The following is a 6,868-nucleotide window of genomic DNA, read 5'->3' as shown; positions in this document are numbered from 1 at the left end:
CCTTCCTCCTTCTCTTCATGTCATCCTTTCACCTCCCCTCCGCCTGTGTCTCAGATGTGAGGAGAGAGAGAGGTAGACAGAGATAGAGAGAGACAGAGAGGGAGAGAGGTAGACAGAGAGAGAGAGAGAGAGAGAGAGGTGCAAAGGCGAGGGATAAATAATGCGTAATTCATATGCTATGACGTGTGATGGTGCACCATGGCGAAAAGGGCAGATCTACACAACATGTCGCTTTGGCTCTTTTTGGCTCTTCGTTTGATTGACAACCCGTTTGGTTTTTTTATTGACAGTTGGAACAGATAGAGGAAGGGCCTGGTTTTATGTATATACAGTATGTGCACCGTTTTTTAATATTCAGTGCGTGCGTGCGTGCGTGCAGAGCAGAGCCTCACTGTCAGGGTGAATGATAAATGCATACATTTAGTGTGCAGTGAGTGCACTCATCATAATGCTAGGCACTCATCATGTTAATGTCAATACATCTAACTAAGACATCACATACATTCACAACATGACGTGTACCGAGGAACATGGAGATGAACAGAGGTGTGACGGACAGAGGGAGGCAGGGGAGGAGGGAGGGGAGGGAGACGGACAGAGGGAGGCAGGGGAGGAGGGAGGGGAGGGAGACGGACAGAGGGAGGCAGGGGAGGAGGGAGGGGAGGGAGACGGACAGAGGGAGGCAGGGGAGGAGGGAGGGGAGGGAGACGGACAGAGGGAGGCAGGGGAGGAGGGAGGGGAGGGAGACGGACAGAGGGAGGCAGGGGAGGAGGGAGGGGAGGGAGACGGACAGAGGGAGGCAGGGGAGGAGGGAGGGGAGGGAGACGGACAGAGGGAGGCAGGGGAGGAGGGAGGGGAGGGAGACGGACAGAGGGAGGCAGGGGAGGAGGGAGGGGAGGGAGACGGACAGAGGGAGGCAGGGGAGGAGGGAGGGGAGGGAGACGGACAGAGGGAGGCAGGGGAGGAGGGAGGGGAGGGAGACAGACAGAGGGAGGCAGGGGAGGAGGGAGGGGAGGGAGACGGACAGAGGGAGGCAGGGGAGGAGGGAGGGGAGGGAGACGGACAGAGGGAGGCAGGGGAGGAGGGAGGGGAGGGAGACGGACAGAGGGAGGCAGGGGAGGAGGGAGGGGAGGGAGACGGACAGAGGGAGGCAGGGGAGGAGGGAGGGGAGGGAGACGGACAGAGGGAGGCAGGGGAGGAGGGAGGGGAGGGAGACGGACAGAGGGAGGCAGGGGAGGAGGGAGGGGAGGGAGACGGACAGAGGGAGGCAGGGGAGGAGGGAGGGGAGGGAGACGGACAGAGGGAGGCAGGGGAGGAGGGAGGGGAGGGAGACGGACAGAGGGAGGGAGGGGAGGGAGACGGACAGAGGGAGGCAGGGGAGGAGGGAGGGGAGGGAGACGGACAGAGGGAGGCAGGGGAGGAGGGAGGGGAGGGAGACGGACAGAGGGAGGCAGGGGAGGAGGGAGGGGAGGGAGAGAGCAGGTGCGTGGGAGGTACAGGGACAGAGAGACATAATGATTTGGAGACTGCATATGAGCAAAGGAGCAGTGGTGGAAAAAGTACTCGCATGTTTTACTCAAGTAAAAGTATCAATACTTCAATGCAGAAATACTACTGTAAAAGTCCAGCATTCAGAATGTTTTACTTGAGTAAAAGTACAAAGATGTTGGTATCAAAATGTAATTAAAGTACCAAACGTAGAAAGTACTCCTTATGTAGAATGTCGCATCACGGCGCATTGTGAGCTTGTACTGTATGTTCAAATGGCGGAAATGTATTTAGGGCTGAAGTGGTTAATGCATGTTTTGTAATAATAATCCAAATCAAATAATTGTAGTGGAGTAAAAAGTACAATATTTTGACTCTAGTGGAGTAGAAAGTAAAAGTTCAGAAATATGGAAATACTCCAGGAAAGTAACAATACAAGTAACAATACCTAATATTGTAGGCCTACTTAAGTACAGTACTTGTAGTTGGAAATGTAGCCTATACTTTCCACCGCTCTGAGAAAGAGAGAGAGAGAGAGAGAGAGAGAGAGACACAGAGAGAGACACAGAGAGAGAGAGAGAGAGAGAGAGAGAGAGACAGAGAGAGAGAGAGAGACACACACACAGAGAGAGAGAGAGACAGAGAGAGAGAGAGAGACACAGAGAGAGAGAGAGACAGAGAGAGAGAGACACACACAGAGAGAGAGAGAGACAGAGAGAGAGAGAGAGACACAGAGAGAGAGAGAGACAGAGAGAGAGAGACACACACAGAGAGAGAGAGAGAGAGACAGAGAGAGAGAGAGAGAGAGAGAGAGAGAGAGAGAGATAGCACTCTTTGCGCCGGCGGCCAATAACACGGGATGTCATTCGTCCTTCCTCTCTGTCCCGTCCCTCCAAAACACAGCTGTCAGTCAAAACCCAATCACCGCAGCAACACTTTTTTTCCCCTGACATGCCCCAACCATCTCTCTCCCTCTCTCCCTCCCCCCTCTCCCCCCCCCCCCCCCCCTCTCAGTCGCACTCGCTCGCCATCAAACCCAATGAAAGTCACAATCCATTCCGCGCGATACAATCGCCACACGTTCCTCCCCGGGTCATATTCTGCCTGTAGGTCCAACAGAATAACTTATGTATCTGATTGTACCAGTGTTTCAGTGACACCACAGAGCCTCTCCTAATAGAATAGAATGGAATTTGCACCCTCTCCCCCCTCCAGGCTATCAGAGGAGTGAGTGTATTGCGTTTCCGACGATTGCCATACATTCTATTACATTTGCTATCTATTCCATCAGTGCAGCAGGGCCCAGCAGTGCTCACACAATTGCATCTCATTTCCGCGGTGGAAGTCAGTTACTCACTTAAAGGAGAAATCCAGACCAAAACACATGTACCCATGAATCAGCCTATAATCCTGTCCCGACATACATGTTGGCCTTGAATTGTTTCATAGATGGCCCCCTGTTCTCCATTTTCCCCACCCCTCCCACAGTACAATGCAGTTATAATGGCTATAATTCTAGTTGTCTTTTATTTTATTTTGTCCTGGTACTACTCACACATGCACTGTTTGTCACCCTCAAGCTGTAGTTCATAAAGTTAGGGCCGGACCTTAATTTTCAGCCCTGTTGAGAACTCTACCACTGGGTTCTGTTAAGTTCTGTATGAAGGATGGCTCGAGGTTGACAAACAATGCATGTGTACCAGGACACTATTAATAGACGATTCGTGAAAAAAAAAAAAAAAAAAGTTTGGAGCTACTAAAATACCCGCATTAGAATGAAGTCAACTAGCTACATTCTAACTGCAATTTACTGTGGGAGAGTGGGTAAAAGAAGAGAACAGGGGGCATCTCATCTACGAAACAATTCAAGGCCCCTAGGAATATAGGCTGATTCATATACATTTGTTTTGGTCTGGATTTCACCTTTAAAACACTTCATATGCATTGAACGTATCTCAATGTTAAAAAGAAAAATACACCTTGGCGTGTGGCTTACGTATATAGCGCCATGCTGTTTTCCATGCAGTTTGTTACATGATGCTTCAGTACAAAAATAAAACAACTCCCCAAACAGCCTATCGTGACTTCTTGGGACAAATGTGACCAAACGTTTGACTGGAAGGGGGTACCCTTATAGTCACATGTTGCGTTCCCGGGCACTTATGCACTCTCAAACCCAAGGCATTCTCAAACCCAAGGCATAAAAGGGTCCGCTAAAAACAGTTTAAACGACAGAGTATTCGCCTGACTCTGAGCAAGTCGCCGTGCCGAGCGCTGCGATGTCCGCTTACAGTATTGGGAGTGAGAATGCGTTGTGTGAACATATGGATCTCGGGGTGGGTTTGGGAATGGTCTGGCAACAATGTGGTTCTTCTGGGCTTCTGTGTGTCCATGAGCCCATTTGACTTCCATTATAACATTTGAGTGAAATATTTCAGTACAGAAAAAGTAAATGAATACAAAATAAAAAAAACGTATATGATACGTAGCTTGCCGGTTGCGGAATTAGTTCAGTCAGATATACTCGAGGGGCTCATTCAGTGTTATGCAAGACCCACATGTCATTCACTGACGTGGCAATCAGCTGACCAATTGGGCGGGGTATTTAAGCTCACCTATGTCTGGATTCTTCCTGTGTTCCTTCCTCTGCATAATTATGCATTCCTGGTGTTGTTATGCACTGTTTGCTCCCACCGCCACTCCAGCACCACCGGTGGGCTCTGTTATCCCCCATGTTTCCCATGGGGGGGTTGTTTGTTATTGTATATCTATCTCCGTGCTCTTAATGGTTAATGATGGTTGTATTATTGTGCCAAGCAGGGAGAAAAATGTAGCAGAGCCGAACGGCAAGACAAAATGTTATATAATTTATGCATTTATTTATTCAATTCAATTTGTGAGTTATCTGACTGAAATTGTATTGAAATGTATTGTGGGGGTACTTCTGTCATTTGTGCGGGAGACATTTGGCAGATATGTTCTGATTGGTTTGCGAGATTAGCATCGGACGGGCACTAACGGTTCACCACTGGAAGAAAAGAAAAATCCTTTTTTGCTAGACAGCAAAAACAAATCACACCTGTGTGAACTGAGTGGTGCAACAACCCCCCCCCCCCCCCCCCCCCCCTCTCTCTCTCATTACCAGGCAACAGTGCATTACCTCTCTCTCTGTTTCTGGCACGTTTGCCACGTTTGCCCCTACTGGTACTCATAGTCACATACTGTAGGTGTAGGCTGTAGGTTAACCAACACAATTCAATTCAATTCAAAGGGCTTTATTGGCATGAGAAAACATACGTTTACATTGCCAAAGCAGAAAGAACAATACAACAATACAGCAATACAATCAAAACAAACCAACCAACACATAGGTTAACACATATAGGTTAACCAACACAAACGTTAACACAGACATTGCTGTTCCTTGGAGTGGTTGCACCACTCAAAAAACAACTTGATGCTGATTTCAGCAAATACGATTTGAAGTGCATTCCTATTGGGGGTGGTTTTGAAATATGACTCAAATCAGATTTCTAAAGATGCGTCTCCGTCTGGACCGGACACTCAGACACTGGAGCCTGATTTATATACTTCACTTTATGGCAGCGTCACTCCCCCAAAATGGCTGATCTACAAGCTGTCGTCTACGCACCGTCATATGACATGAGTATAAAGGCCTATTCACACCACCGTGGTGATCACCTTGTAGATCTACATTAAAGTATCAATATAAAAGAGTCTTTAGGCCTAAACGGCCATGCAGAGACGGGAAATGTGGAGCTTTGTGGATCCAAAATCATTAGGATGTCAGTGTTTTAATTAACCTTTTACTTTTACTTGCTGTGATGATGTTTTTTTCTATAGTTTTTTTTTCCTTTTCTTTCTTTTTTCATGGGTTTCTTTCTACTGTCACCTGTCTTGGCCAGATCTCACTTGAACCACACATTCTTTATGTCAATGGTATTTCCTGGATAAATAACAATATAAAACATATAACAATTACTTAATACAAAATATCAAAAGTATTTCACAAGTGCGAGGTCACCGACGACAACGATGTTTTGTTTTATTCTATTTAGCTATAAGCCTTGTTTTTGTTCGCCTCTCACTAAATGTCATGCCAAAATGTCTCCCTCTCGGCTTCACAAATGCCACTCCGCTCATTTCCGGAGTCAGTCAGTCAGTCAGTCAGTCAGTCAGTCAGTCAGTCAGTCAGTCAGTCAGTCGGGTTAGGTTAAGCTGCCTGCATGCTGAAGAATGGCAGGGCTACAGTAGCGGTACCGCGCGCCTCCAGGGCTGTTATTGCTGTTTGCTTTCACTTAAATCACCGCTGTGGCATTACTGCAAATGGCCGCCGGGTAAACAGTTGGAATGAGCCTTTGGAGTGGCAACGAGGGAGTTTTGTGCGGGGGTGCTTCTAGGGGAGTGATTAATCAGGCTGCTCTGCCGCAGCCATCCAGGTATAGCCCCATAGTGTCGTCCCCCCCCCCGTCCCCGTCTCGTCCCCGTCTCGTCTCGTCTCCCAGGCTCAGTTTGTCAGTGTAATTACTGTACGGCGCTTAAGGACTCCCATATTTACATAATTGATTCCTCTATCGCGGTGGCGCGTCTCTCGCTATCTCCCCTCATACACAATCTGGTAACTGGGGGAATGGATTTTGAACGGAATGGACGATTCGAAACGCTGATCTGTCACGATGTTCCCTCGTCTATTGGCTTCTCTCTCTCTCCCTCTCTCTCCCCCCCTCTCTCTCTCCCTCTCTCTCTCCCCCCCTCTCTCTCTCCCCCTCTCTCTCCCCCTCTCTCTCTCCCTCTCTCTCTCCCCCTCTCCCCCCCCCCTCTCTCTCTCTCTCCCCCTCCCTCTCCCCCTCTCTCTCTCTCTCTCCCCCCCTCTCTCTCTCTCTCCTTTCAATCTCAGTTTTTCTGTCACAAACAACTCTCAACCTGTGTGTCGTCGTGACCCCTCTCGTTTTCTCCTCTGTTGCTCTCTCTTTTCTTCATGTTTTCTCCCTCTTTCTCTCTCTCTATCTCTCTCTCACTCTCTCTCACTCTCTCTCACTCACTCTCACTCACTCTCTCTTTTAGGCGTGTAGTTAGTCATTTGCTACTGTGTTCAACGATCAGAGAAAACACTGTAAAAAGATAAATCACACGCATGTGAAGTGAGAGGTATACCTTTGATGAGTTGACTGCAGGTTAGCACTGCTCAAAAATAAAAGAGACAAATACTGGATCTGTGTAAGTCGTGCAAAAATCTTATCGTGAGCCTGGTATCGTGAATTGAATCGTATCGTGAGTTGAGTGAATCGTTACACGCCCACTCTCTCTCTCTCTCTCTCTCTCTCTCTCCCCCCGTCTCTCGCTCGTTCTCTCTTCCGAC

The 6,868-nt window shown here is 48.4% G+C and overlaps 1 protein-coding gene across 4 annotated transcripts in view; it reads left to right on the top strand.

The window, feature by feature from the left end:
• The window catches only part of cadm3 (cell adhesion molecule 3), a 139,082-nt gene that overhangs the window by 119,682 nt on the left and 12,532 nt on the right, over positions 1 to 6,868 (top strand). The gene's annotated exons all lie outside the window — the stretch shown is intronic.

This window comes from Protomyctophum bolini, assembly GCF_963924005.1.
Source record: "Protomyctophum bolini genome assembly, chromosome: 12".
Taxonomy (NCBI): domain Eukaryota; kingdom Metazoa; phylum Chordata; class Actinopteri; order Myctophiformes; family Myctophidae; genus Protomyctophum; species Protomyctophum bolini.
Note: the sequence above shows the minus strand (reverse complement) of the source record. Positions and strands in the feature narration are given on the sequence as shown.